This window comes from Parus major, chromosome 3 (genome assembly GCF_001522545.3).
Source record: "Parus major isolate Abel chromosome 3, Parus_major1.1, whole genome shotgun sequence".
Classification (NCBI taxonomy): Eukaryota; Metazoa; Chordata; class Aves; order Passeriformes; family Paridae; genus Parus; species Parus major.
In genome coordinates this window covers 81,361,639-81,376,308 of record NC_031770.1, presented here as the reverse complement: position 1 = coordinate 81,376,308, position 14,670 = coordinate 81,361,639, and positions in this window count along the sequence as shown.

Here is a 14,670-nt window from a genome sequence, read left to right as displayed (position 1 = left end):
CACTACCTCTTAACTGCAAAAGTCTCCTTGCCTTCTCTCAAACACTGTTAAAAAGCTAAGTTTAAGCAGCACAGCAGAGCTTTTTAAAGGAATTAATTTGTGTGGCAGTTGATCTAAGAAACTTTCTCACTGGGATCCAACCAAGCCATTAGTTCTTCCAAAGGTTTGGGTTTACTTCCAGCAATCTAATTTTCCAAGAATTGTGATACGTAATACCTGTGTCCCTCCTTTGCATGTGTTTATTTTTGATCAAACTGTGCCCCCTAACAATGGTCCTGGAAGAGGTTCCATATGGATGCTGAATGTGAGAAATCAGGCAGCAGCACAGTGTCTGTGTGAAACTAAGTCACATAACTTTTTCACACTGGCCTGACGAAGTGTGGCCTGAGAATTCATAAGGAGGAATCCAAACAGTCCTTGGAGAGGGAAAACAACCTTTGCAGGTGGTGTTTGTCACCTTGTTGTTTACTTGTAAGAAACAGTCAAAGGGTGTTGTTCCTAACTGTCCAATGATGGTGATGTGTTAGTTTCATGACCAATGAAAGCTTTACCTTTTCAGACCTGCTCGGAAATATCTATAAAATACAATCTGGAAGAATAAGATTTGCTCTCTTTGGCAACTAAGGTTAAAGAATCTGTGTCGTCACTTCACCAGTGTGTCAGTTCCAGTGCCTTTTTTTTAATACTGAATATGTCAATGAACTGGACCCTAGATCATGTGTAGCCATAATTGTCCCCATGGTGATCAACTGCCTTACCCCTCCAACAGGATCATGACTCCAATGCATTGTCAAGTGGTTGGTTAGTAGAAATCAGGACTTGTACTTAAAAGTAGGTACAGCATTTGAATAATCCCAGTGAGTTTTAAATTATCAGTTCATCTCTTCAAAGTTCCAGTCAGTTCCAGTGTGTGATAGTTTTATAAGAAAGCAATAGATAATATTAGAGGCAAACCCCTGCCACCTCTGTCTGGTTCTGGCTGTGGTATAGTTCATTTTCTTCATAGTAGCTAATGTTTTGGTTTTGTGCTAGAAACTGCTGCTAAGACAGGGATGTTTTTGTTATTGCTGAGCAGTGCTGCTCCCTACATCATCTTATCACCAAATAGGCTGGGAGTGCACAAGAAGTTGAGAGGGGACACTGCTGGGACAGCTGACCTCTGCTGACCAAAGGGATGCTCTAATGTGGCATCATGCTCAGCATATAAACTAGGGGAAAATTGCTCAGGCACTCTCTGGGCATCACTTGCTTGATGGTGAGTGATTGTTTTTAATTGCCAAACTTGTCTTTCATGGGGTTTATTTATCTTTTTTGTTGTAGTTATTTTATATTTTTATCATTATTGTTATTTTATATAAACATAATAACTATTGTTATTATTTTATTTCAATTATTAAATTCTTCTTATCTCATCCCACAAGTTTTCTCCCTTTCACCCTTTCAATCGTCTTTCCCCCACCATCATGCTGGAAGGAGTGAACAAGCAGCTGTGTGCTGCTTGGTTGCCTGCTGGAGTTAAACCATGACAACCATAAAAAAAAAAAAGAGAAAAATGAAAGGTGAGGGAAGGGAACAAACATGTATCTGACTTGAACTCATTATACAATATGATATTGCAAACATTTTTTTTATTTAGTCAGAGAAAAAGCAGTATTTCCGTCAGACTGCTGATCATTGCTTTAATGCTTTTGTGCTTAACCTAGGATTTTCTTTTCCAAACTGCTTTGCTGGCAAAATAAATGCCAGTAGGAAATGATAGGACAGTTTAAAGAAATGTTTTTTCATAGGGCACATTGCTGATTGCTGTTTTGTTATTCTCCTATGGCAGGGCACCAAATCTTAAGAGAAAATACTTTTAATTAAGCAGGAGAGTACACTTCTTGCCTGCTAGAGACAAACCTGACAGAAAGGTTTTTTGTTTAATTTGGGGCCATCTTTCCAGTGCAGAGGAATCCTTTTAAGCCTGTGCAGTAATTGAGAGATGCTCAGGTGCAATGCTGAGAGAAAATGTCATTAAAAAGATTTTCAGGGACGAGTTAGCCCTAGTTCTGACTGGTTATTCAGACAGAGTTTTTCATACAGATGAAAATATAATCACTGTGCTACTGCATGGAGTGATGTGCTGGTGCAGAATTTGGCATCAGATTCAGTAGCAGAGTACACAAACCTCACCCAAGATTCTGGTAGGCACTGTACAGGCTCACAGGTAGATTCCCTGCCACACCCTGCTCACATTTTTTACCTTTGCAGATTGCTTTTCTGTGCATACCAATTTCAATCCATTGCTGTATTTTATTTTTAAATTAAAATCACACATTATAGTTTTGCTATGGGTGTTTTAATACACCACAGAGAGTAGAAATTTGCTTGAATGCCTTTCATTTTGTTAATGCAGAATAGCCAGCTGCCCTTGCCTCTTTGCTTGCAGTGACAGGGAAGTTGTGGCAATAGGATGAACAGCATTTCTCTGCATTATGTATGTGCACACAGGGGCAGTAGCAGCCCTTAAGCAGTGTCTACTGCCTAACAAGCAGTTACTCACTTTTAAAACACTGCTGCAACAGAGAGACAGGCCAAAAGGCTAATTGCTCAGTGGCCAGTGCAATTTTGCCTGTGAGTGTTATGCAAACATCCCCAAACAAGTAATACTGTCTCAACAGTGTAATAGGAATAGTCTCAGCTGTTGCAATGAAGAATAGAATAGTTATAGCACTGGTGCATCAACTCTTGCATTTTAACTGTGGTATAATTGTGATCTTAAATAACAACTACCTTTAAAGTGATATCACAGATGTTATCATGAGGAAAAAGATACATACCTGTGTAACTGTATTGTGATGAGATAAAACGGATTATTTCTTCTTATAAAGAAGAAATATATATATGGAAGGCTGTCCTGATGAATTATTCCATTTGAGTGTTCACTGTGTTTGACAATAAAAAATTGCTGTAAACTGCCAGTCTTCAAATTTTGCACACACTTTGTTTGAATTTTTTGAAATATGTAAAAGCAAATGTAAAATAAGTTTTAAGCTACAATTTGCAATAAACTCACCTTCTTTTAACTAGGCACTGAGCTCCTGAAACTGGTTCCAGGATGAAGGACATTTCTCTCAATTCCTTTTAAATTTTATTTCTGCTAAATTGGAAAAGAGAATAGCAGGACCAATTTGTTTCATAGCATAAACTTTACGTATGCTGGAATTTAATGGTTTGAAGACAGAACTGAGTGCAGCTTCAGGAATATAATCTGATATGCCCTGTTTGCTGAGCCAATGACAGAAAGAGCAGACCTACTGGAAACAAATCAGTTCTAAAAAAAAAAATAAAAGCACAGTATAGTACTTTTGTGATGTGTTCATAAAAATCCTTCCTGAGTTGTCACTGTGATATATATGCTCACATCCATCTTTTTTTGCTGGTTAGCAGAAACAACAATCATTACATAGTACAGAAGTTAAACTAGGGCTTCCTCATATGATAAATAAAACATAATGGGTAGTGAGCAGCAACACTCCCCAGTAATCATATTAGAACAGAAAAGCCTTTGTGTCCCTATCCAGCACTCCTTTGGAAAAGCCCAGATAATAAATTCTTGATTTAATAATAGAATCATTTAGAATGGAAAATACATTTTTGCTTTTTTATTTTAACATAATTTTTAATATCATGGAGTCATTAACCCAACACTGTCAAATACAGCACTAAACCATGTCCCTAGATGCAACATCTACACATCGTTTAAATACCTCGAGGGATGGTGACTCAATCTTTTCCTGATACCTAAGCTAGCCCCTTCGCACACTGACACCACTTCAGGCCATTCCCTTGGTTCTGTCACTGTCACTAGAGAGAAGAGCTCAGTGCCTGCCCCTCCTCTTCCCCTCACGAGGAAGCTGTAACTGCAGTGAGGTCTCCCCTCAGCCTCCTCCAGGCTGAACAGACCTGGTGCCCTCAGCTGCTCCTCATGCTTCCCCTCAAGGCCCTTCACCATCTTTGTGCCCTCCTTTGGACACTCTCTAATGCTTTAATGTCTTTCTTACACTGTGGCACCCAAAACTGCCCCCAGCACTGGAGGTGAGGCTGCCCCAGAGCGGAGCAGAGCAGGACAATCCCCTCCCTTGCCTGGCTGGCCTTGCTGGGCCTGATGCCCCCAGGACAGGGCTGGGCCCCCTGGCTCCTGGGCACTGCTGGCTCATTTCCATTGACCAAGACCCATCCCAGGTGCAAAATCTGGTACTTGTCTTTGTTAAACTTCATGTGGTTTGTGATTGCCCTGATTTTTGGAGGTCTCTCCACAGGGCCTTCCTGCCTTTGAGGGAGTCAGCAGCTCCTCCCAATTTTGTATCATCTGTGAACTTGCTCAATATCTCTTTCTGTGTCCAAGTGGTTTATGAAGATACTGAAGAGCACAGGACCAGGATGGAGTCCTGTGGAACCCCAGTAGTGACAGGTCACCAGTCTGATGTGACCCCGCTCACTGTAACCCTTTGTGTCCAACCCATGAGCCAGCTGCTCACCCATCCCAGGATATGTTTATCCTGCTGTATGTTGGACATTTTGTCCAGCAGTATACTGTGAGAGACACTACTGAAACCTTTACTGAAACCCAAAGAGATTACATCAACTGTCTTCCCTTGATCAACTCAGGGTTAGCCATACTTACTTCTATTTAAATTCCAGTGCAGCATGAAAAATAGAAAATTTGAGCTGAAAATCAGACTTCACAGAACCCTTCTTGACACCTCTCTCATGCAGAAGTTCTTTCTTTTGTAAACGGTTACACATTAAGAAGACGGATCTATCATGGCTAAGTAATTTTTCAGTAACAGGAGTAGAGTAAGCATTAAGTAGATTTAATGGAATGAAATTAATCAATAAAAAATTTGATTTGTTTGCAAAAGAAAACTCCTTCTGGGAGAATAACTTATAAATGTCACTCCATAGTAATAATTTAATTTTCTTTTCTCTCCAAATTACATGTAATAAACACATTTCTTGAGAAAAACTAAAGTGGTTAAATCACTAGGAAATCTATCCCACTAACCTATCTTGGAAAATATGTTTGACTGTTGGAAAATTGTCTGGACATTCTAGATTTTCTCATCATTATGTATATCCATCTATAATGGACTGAAAGATGCCTGAAATTTCACTGGAGTTATCAATAAACTTGATTGCTTTACTATGATATATGTAATCAAAAAGCTTAATCAAATGCTGCCAATGAACACAGAGCCTTTATGATCAAAACCCTATATCACTATCTTTTGTGTTGAGCCAACAATTGCTATTTTTCTCACAAAAAAATTTGAAAAGCCTTCAAATAAATTGGGTAAAAGAAGATAAAATGTTTAAAATAAGAAAAGTCTTATATATATGAAAATAAAAGGATATCTGAGAAAAAGTATTTGTTCAAACTATTCAGCTTATACAGCATAATTATGTATTTCAATGTGGTATCTCATTTATACGCTGCTGTATGCACTCCTGATGTCAAAACAGAAAAAAAATAAGCTTCCAAGTATTCATACAACTGCCTTCCAGTAGGGCAAATGCAATTACACATGTATTTGCAACCTCTGGCTATAAGGAATAGCAGTAGTGATTTGATTTTGAATTCCCCCCCAACCTTGTCTAAGAAGCATAAAGATCTCCTTTTACAGTGATGTAAAAGCTTGGCTAAAATTCAACCCAAAGAAAACCTCAGAATGTTATTCTGAGAGAGAAGTGGGGGTTCTGACCACTGGAAACAGGAGACAATATATTAAAACAAAATCTCACAATGAAAGAGGAAATCAAAGTGAATTGAAAGTCTAGTGTCCTTGGGTAAAATGGAATGTGCTTCTTAGCTGCAAGTAAAATGTCCATGATGTACTTTACCTGCTCTGATAAATCTCAGACTCAGTTTATGTCTTTGCAATACCTGGAGAGAGCATTAAAACAGGAAGGTCCTGAGAGAATTTTGGAGGCATTATTTTTCTTTTATTATTTTATTAGTTTTGAAGTAATAATTTGTAGTTAAAAACAACAAATATATTTATTTAGTTGCACACAAATGAAGCAAAGATTCTGTTTAGGGGTTTGGGGTGTTTTGTTTTTTTTTTATGGGTGGAGAAATATTTTTAGTCTGTCATAAAGAACATGTAATTCTGTTGTGAGTATATTACAAGCCCATCCTTTCTCTAGGGCATTAAAGGAGGCATATTTCTTTAAAAAAGAGGATAGCGCTGAAGACAAATCAGTCTTGTGGGGAAATGTCTAGGCTGATTTTTTACCAAGACATGGTGTTGGTATGCAAACATATAGAGACACCGATAGTCCACAGATATGGACTAAGGGCAAGAAGTTTGAGGAGCCAACCTCCAAAACAAATTAGCTGGCACTTTAATGAAAGAGCACTGCTTCTCCATTGGTCAGCTGAGACACCAAAGGACATTCTGTGGCTGATAAAAGAGGTCAAGAGAACAAAACCTCAGGTCCAAAATGCTGTGTGCCACACATTTTAGCTGTAACAAAAAAAATCCTGGGATATTTTAGAGAGATACAGCTTTCAACAAATGGCTCATTAGGGCAGGGCTTTTTGTCCTCTGTGTTCCAGAATGTCAAGCAGAGGAATTAATTAGCAGAAAGCCTTTAAGTTACATGACTGTTTCTCCAGGAGCAACAGTGGGAGAATTTAGGTCCCTAATGTATCACAGAGTCTTTGTTATGAAGGCTTCAGATGGAGACTTTAACTCTTATGAAGCATGAGGTTTTATGCTAATTAATTTGAAGAAAAGGTCAAGTTCATGTTAATAACCAAATTGAACTGGTGCCTCTGCATAAAGGTCACTGGAAAGGATTATGATTATACACAGTTTTAGTGTCGGAACTACCAGCTTCATCATGGCTTTGCAGCTCTTCAGCAGTGTTTCTTCAAGAGCTGCAAGAATTTTACAAAGCTGCAAGAGTCTGAGAAAAGTTTTGCAAATTGAAAAAATTATGTATTAGAATAACTGAGGAACATCTCTTCTGGGAAATCATATAAGAAGATTGTTTTATATAGTCAGGTTACCACCACAATATTTATTCTACTACACTCATAAAAGCCCTTGTCTTTAAAACCTGCAATGTGCCATGTCTTCTGCAGCTATTCTCACAGGCCAGCATATTCAGTAACCTCCAGCATTTTAATTTGTCTAAATTTTAATTAGATAGATATAAGTTTTCCTGCTTTGGAAAACAGGGGGAAAAGGGATGGGAATGTCTATTATTGTATGAAAAAGCAATTTCCATTGCTAGTAATCTTTCAAAACCCCATTCCTATTATTTGTGATGCTTGTATTTGAACAAGGTCTTTATCTTTCCCCTTACAGCTCTTATATAGATGGAATTATTTATTTTCCTATTCAATTGCCTATTTCTACCAACAGTATCTATAATTCAACCTGATTTCCCTTGCATGGTTAGTTTTTTTAAAACTCGGGAAAACAGATGCTCCTTCAAATGTAGAAAAGCAGAACAAAATATTTTGAAAAACTAACTGGTCATTTTGAAAAAAGTGAAATGTTTGCCAACATTCAAAAATTGGTAAAAGGACCCCAGAGAGACCTGGCAGGAAACAATCCTCACAGTAGGTCCACAGGCTTCTCCTGGCTTGGGCTGAACACAATGTCAAGAACATGCAATGACAGATGGACAGAAAGGTTCCTAGACTTCAGAGGAGGCAAGCAGGACCAGGATAACCAGGTGTGCCTGCTAGCTGTCCCTCTCTTTGTGCCCGCCTTCAGAGACACTGCACCACGGGTGGGGTTTTTTCCCATCCATGCTTTCTACCTTTCTTCTACCCAACAGCTCACTGAGGGCATCAAACAAGCAGATTCAATGGCAAGAAATCCAGTGGTGTGAGGTTTGTGGCAGGCACTTTTCCGGGACAGGTGCTCCTGGTGAGGTACATACCCACTTTGCCTTCAATGATGCCCTAAAAACCACTTGGTCCTTTCTTTTCTGTAGGTTATGAGGAAGATATTCTCATAATATCTCCCCTAGCCTTCACCTCCATGCCCTAGAAAAATAGAGGTAGGAAGACAAAGAGCTTTATTGCTTATTCTCTTTTAAGGGAATATAAAAATCCTCTGTAGAGGAGTGAACTGTGAACAAAGAGCAGGGAGAATTAAGCTGGGAGAACTCAATTGTTTGATGCTAATTTTAATATAGCCATAAGGACATAGAGAGGAGAGTATAGGGAAAGGCAGAGGGGACAAAAATGGAAGAGACAAGAAGAAGAAAAGGACCATGTATAAGTCAGAGATTTGAAACAAAACAAAACAAAAAACCAAAACAAAACAAAGCAAACATTTAAAAAATAGAGGAATCAATAGAAGGAAAAAGGAAATGTACACACACAGTAAAAAACCCCACACATTGAAAATATGGAGTAAAATATCTCTTTTGAATATAGTATGGAAACAAAGAAAGAAAGAAAAGCTGAGTAGGGCAGGAAAACCACTTTACTACCACAAGCTGCATACCTCACAAATAAGTGTTGAAATGTTCTGCATCTGTCATGCCACATGGATGATGGGTTAAGCACCCCATGAACTTTCATATATTTGACTGCTCTTTGGATCACTCACTGTGTAATTTTGCTTGGAAGACACTACATTGTCAAACATTTATAGCAAAACCTTCCCTGAGAGCAAATCAGATATTATACCCAAACCTATCTGACATTTGGCTGTTCTCTCCAAAATAAAACTTACCAACAATTTATTACCTTTTTGCCATTAAATTTTGATAGATATGTTTGCAAATACCCACTGATGGAGGTTAGCTGCAATGTTAGAAACAAGGGTGCAGGACAGCGTTCACACTCATAAAAGCAAACATTTTGGAGAAAACTTAAAACAAGAGCCAAAAAAATATAATAAATAGTTGAACTGCAGCTAAATCCCAATTTCAGAGAATAATGGTTCCATTATTTCTCTATAAAAGTTCTTTGTTTTGAAGACAATAAGTTTTGAAGGAGTAAGGGTTTAGGTTCAGTGATAAAACAGATAATCTTCAGTTGCAGTGAATCTAGGTAATGAGCATAAGGGTGAGGCCCAAGATACCACAGCTCTATAATTCTTCTCCTGAGTGACAGAAAGACTGATTTACTGGCTTAAAGCTGTCAAGAAGAAAGTGATGGATCTAGGCTCATGTCCAATACCTCCTTAATAGCCCAAGTGGAGTGTTAAAGCTACATTTGCTGTCATTGAGGAATTTCCTGCCTTTGTGGAAAGCAGTTGCCCTGAGAGGAAGACCTACTTCATCCAATGGCAGATGAAAAAAGGGGTAAAAGCCAGGGGAATATTAGTCTCTGACTTTGAAAGTACAATGGCATGTGAAGAAAAGTTCAGACAGGTCTTCTTACAATGCTTCACATGTGGAAAGAGCAAGTAATTATTGGAAATATGCTGTTAACGTGAACCACAAGCTAGTAGCTTAAGCACTGTTTAAGCTCCTTCATCCCAAAACAGATGGGGTCAAAATATGTGCTAGGCTGTTCTCTGAAGTCCATTTCCAAACTAGATTTTTCTCATTTCCTAACAAAGTATCTTTCTTGGGCTAGTCCAGTCCTACATCACTCTTGACATCAGGACTAGATCCAAGAGGGATGGCACATATGCAGGACTGAGTTTGCACTCCTGGAAATATTCTGCTGCTTACATATTTTGTGACACTAAAATTTCCTGAGCACCAGAAAGTCCTGCTCTCAAGCATTCACAGAAATATCCCAGCAATAAGGGGACAGCTGAGATTGCTTAGGCCCAGAGCATAGACAGCACTTACTTTTGCTGCTTTGATTTAGCAGGTAGTTCCAGGGGATGCCTGCAGACCTGGGATCTGTACAAAATCCAAGTCCTTCAAATATGCTTTTTTTTATTTCCCAGCTGAGTTCTCTAACCACTAGTTACATTCTCTTTTCACTTGCTCATGCCTGGAAGGAAAAGCTGCAGGCACCAATAATTAGGAGAGGGATCTGTACTGCAGGAAATGCTGTCTGATGCTCTTACCTCAGGAATCAAATTTAAGATACATACACAGGATTTGCACTTTCTGCCAGGTAGAATGTTTATTATGTTTATTATGCATTCTTGCAACACCTAAAAATACAGCAAGGCAGTGCCTAACTCGTGACTGTGTGTGTTCCATTTTCTCTACTGGCTGCATGCCCCTTACACTTTTCAATACATTAAGCTGTTCCTCTGGGCCAATAATGACATGGGAAAATGTGAAACTATGAAGATAATGCATTAAGCCCCTAATTGCTGAGAAAGTAAGAAAGGAAAAGAATTGATGGGTGTAGAAGAGGTAGGCTGAAATCTAATTAGTCCCTCTTCCAAGACAGCAACATATTTCTTTACAACCAGATCACGTTCTAGGAGTTATGTTCAACAGTTGTGCTAATCTGCTCTCTGGAGAGGATCCCAATGGTAGCTCCTCTACAGCAGCTCAGTACCCCACACAGATAACTGCTAATCCTCCTCCAGTGTTTGATGCTCAACACAGGACTCAATATCAGAAGAAATCACTGGTATTATTGACCAATTTTGCTTATAACCTGCCATAAAGGTATAAGACATAGGTCTTGAAGTCCAAATATTCATTACTCCCCAAAAAAAAAGCTGTCTTCCTTACTCCCATAAACACCAATGACTTTCTTTTAATAGAAGCAAATATATCTTGCTTTTTAATGATTATTTTTAAATTCTGAAAAGACGTATATTAAATTCATTTTGGGGAGGGGGATTCATTTTTGGTTCTATTCTTAGCCAATGGAAACTTCAGGGTAAGAAAAGCAATGTTATCTGGGAATTTTTTTCTTTCTTCAAACTTACATAATTAGCATCAGTTTTATCATTCTCCATTTTAGTTTCCAGAGAAGGAATAACATTATCAGACATACAAACCAATTTGGAGACTCAGAAGCTCTGCTTACCAGGATGGGGCATTTGCCTGTCAGGAGCTAGACTCACACAAATGCATTTGTTTAACAGGCAGAAGTGAAACTCTCATGAAACACCTGTAACTTTTACTCACCTTCTGCCCATGGGTTTCACATCTTGAGACTAGGAAGTCCTGCAAAAGAATGATTTCAGACTGATGAAGGTTCAGACAGGGAAAAAAAAAAGTTGATTTCTTGTGTTATTCCAAAGAGTGACTGAAATATCAGCACTTTTTCACAAGTTTGTCCATACTAGGCTTTAACCCCATGCTTTCTTTCAAAGACTATCAAGTACATAATAGTCCCCCTGAGGTTTCACCAGACTTCTAATAAAATTCACATCTGTGTATTACTGTGAAAGGAAGACTGAATAGAGGTGTGTAAATTCTAAGGTATCATCTTGAGTCCGAGATAATTCTGTATATTTTGTACAAAGTAAAACAGGATTGGAGATTTTGGAAGATCATTTTTTTCACAACCTGAACTTGATCACAGGGGATGGTCTAGCCATTGTACCATGGCAAACTGAGAAACTTCGGTTTAAGAGCCTGAAGACACAGTGGTTCATGAAAGCCAGGCTGTGCTTGTTCACTTCAGCAACCACAGCAGAATCAATCAAGCGACCCTGGGTCAGGTCTGCTCAGACTTTATATGACCCCAAAAACCTTCATCTCAATAAGAAGGCAGTTGTGTCTATATGAATTTAGACAACTTTATTGTTTGCATCAGTGTTCAAAACTGAGTTGTAATACAGCATTCAACAGAGAAAACAGTTTCATGTGGAGTCATGCATAGAGGGTCACAACCAAATAATTCAGAATACTTTTATCCACTGCTGATGCAAATAGTTATTAATTAACAAGGTAAAAAAAAGACGATGATATCATCTGATTTAGCAAAGATGTTTTCTTCTCAAGAAAGAGGAAAAATATTTATTCTGCTTCAAAAGAAACTCCAGATTATCACCAAGTAAAGGAGAAGTAAAGTTGGCTTCTGGAAGATTATATCTGTCCAGAACTGATCAAGGGCTTCAAGGGGAACATTAACTAACAAGCTCAGCTAGTACAGAGTCCTCACTTATGAATGTAATTTGAAGCAAGTGGCAGGAGCAAGAAAAAAGAAACTTCTGACAGCCATCTCAGAGAAAGCTTACAACAGGTCAGCTGAATAAGGAAGAGAGACAGAGGGAGCTTTCCAATTAAGTCTTACTATAAGTAGATCAAGGTAGGTTTTTCTTCTGTTTCTTTATCCATGTCATTTTTAAACATAAGAGACTGTTGTGTATTTTGAGTGGTGTAAAAAAAATACTGAACTTGACTGGAGCAAGGAGTGATTTTGAGGTAGGTAGATAATGACAAGTCACTTTGCCATTAGGAATATTGCTGGTGATGCAAACCTATAAAGTTTGGTTCCAGTACTCCTTATCAAGTGTCCCAGCTTCCCATAATCTGTCCTTTATTGTACTCAAAGTGTAGCAGAGGAGCATCCATGAAAGCTGGCTAAGCTGAATGGAGATCTAAATGGTTGGAGAGGGAAAACTATTTTCCATTCCCTGAAATGGCTCAATGTATGTAGGAGGCAGCATACTTGAACCCCAGGGACAATAATCTGTATAAAGACATTAAGAAGGCCAAGGCAAAGTCACAAGTGTGGCATACAATGATCCAAGCTGTTGCCTCTATTTCTGGCACAGTCCAAGCCCAGGCCAGGCCTCCAGATGATATTTGGGCACCGTCCCAGATGAGCCTGAGGCCAGAATGGTGCCTGACATGTTGAAGGGTATCCATGTAGCTGGATCCAGCAGGTCTAAACTCCTACTTCATATCAGATGGATGAGCCTTTCATTCTAGAGGTGAGCTGTTCTGTCGCTTTGAAAATTTAGAAACTGCAACTTCTGAATAGAAAAAAATGAACCCTGTCCTACAGTGCAAGACATGTTAATCTTTTTCTATTCTTACAGGTTTAACTATTGAATTCCTAAGAACACACTCTGACCACATAAATCTAGTAGAATATTTTAAAATTACTTACAGCATCACAATTGTAACAAGCAGCTCAGAATCATTTTGGGGTTTCCATCAGTAGGATTATAATTTTTTTTTAAACACTACTTAAGCTTAAATTGCTTTCATGAATCCTGGACCTGAATTATAATGGACAACTAGCAATCATCTGCCTGTATTGTTTTCAAACTAGAGTCCACATGGGACCCATTATCTCTGCACACTGGAAGAAGCAAAGCCTCCCTTGAACTTTCACAACATACAGTTTTGCTTCAGATAAACCAGAACAGTTTGCCCTTTTTTGTGTACTTGTTTCAGTAAGTTTTCTGTGATGTCACCACACAGTGCCAAATTGGCAGCATCAGGTGACCTGCTGAGCTAATATGGATTTGGATCAACACAAATGTTCTTTGGATCAAACAAAATTTCACAGCTGGGATTAGCTCTCTCTGTTTAAGACAAATGTGTTATTTTGGGTGGATCACTGTAATTTAATTCTATGGCTAATGGAGGACAAGGTTATTATGGGTTATCACGGCTCTTTCATAGCCACTACAGCACAAATACTTTTTCCCTTTTCTTGATATAATATTTTACTAACTCCAAAGACTTATTTGAAATTTACTTCTATTGGCATCAACCATGTTTTGTATTTGATGCACATGGACAGTGTTCACAGTTGTTTCAAAGAAGCAGTACAGAAGCCTCTCTATTACTTGCTGTCAAAAAAATCTATATTTACCACTTTCCTATAACACTCTCATCAGTATGTGTCACCTCCAAGTAGTCAAAATGGGCATTGGCTACAGTCCACAGAGAGTTAAGGTAAAATCATGCTGAAGTTTCTGCAACTTTCAGGAATCTTCTTGCTCTCCCTACAATAATATCACTTCTCTTTTTAAAAACTCTGATGTCAGCTCTTAGTGCAGCAGATAATTGAACTGAAGATTTCTTCATGAGATATGAACATTAATTTTGACTTTGTAAAGGAGCAGCTCTTTAGTTAGCTCTTTAGGTTAGTTTAAAAAATGCTGGGTAAGTAGCAGAGAATCTTCATCTACTGTCTCATAAATCTATCAGGCATTTTCTTGTGTGATTAAAATGAAACTTCCCCAGCTGCTCCTAACATTGCCTAAACTAAGGACAATGCTGAGGAGAAAACAGAGCTGTAAATGATAGGAAGCCAGGATGGAGGGTCAACTGAAACCCAAGTGTCCCTAGGTCAGCTCATTTTTCATAATGTGTGAAAAGGACTGGCTTTACCAGGAGTTAGTAGTGGACCTCATTTATTTTCTACATTTGTTCCTTAGAGCAGTGTAGTGGGTTGATGCTGGCTAGATGCCACATACTCACAAAAACTTCTCTATCACTCCCCTTCACAGATGGACATGGGTTAGAAAATATAATGAAGGGTTCATGAGTTGAGGTAAGGATCAGGAGAGATCGCTCACCAAATACCATCGTTGACAAAACAGAGAGAATTACAGATATTAATTGAATTATTACTAAGAAAATTAGAGTAGGGTAATGAGAAGTAAAAAAAACCTTCTAAACAACTTCCCCTCACCCCTCCTTCCTTCTCAGCTCTACCTCCTCCCACAGTGGTGCAGAGAGATAGGGAATGAGGTTATGGTTGGTTCATCACAGGTCGTTTCTCACACTCTACAGGGAGAGAAGTCTTTCCCCTGCTCCACC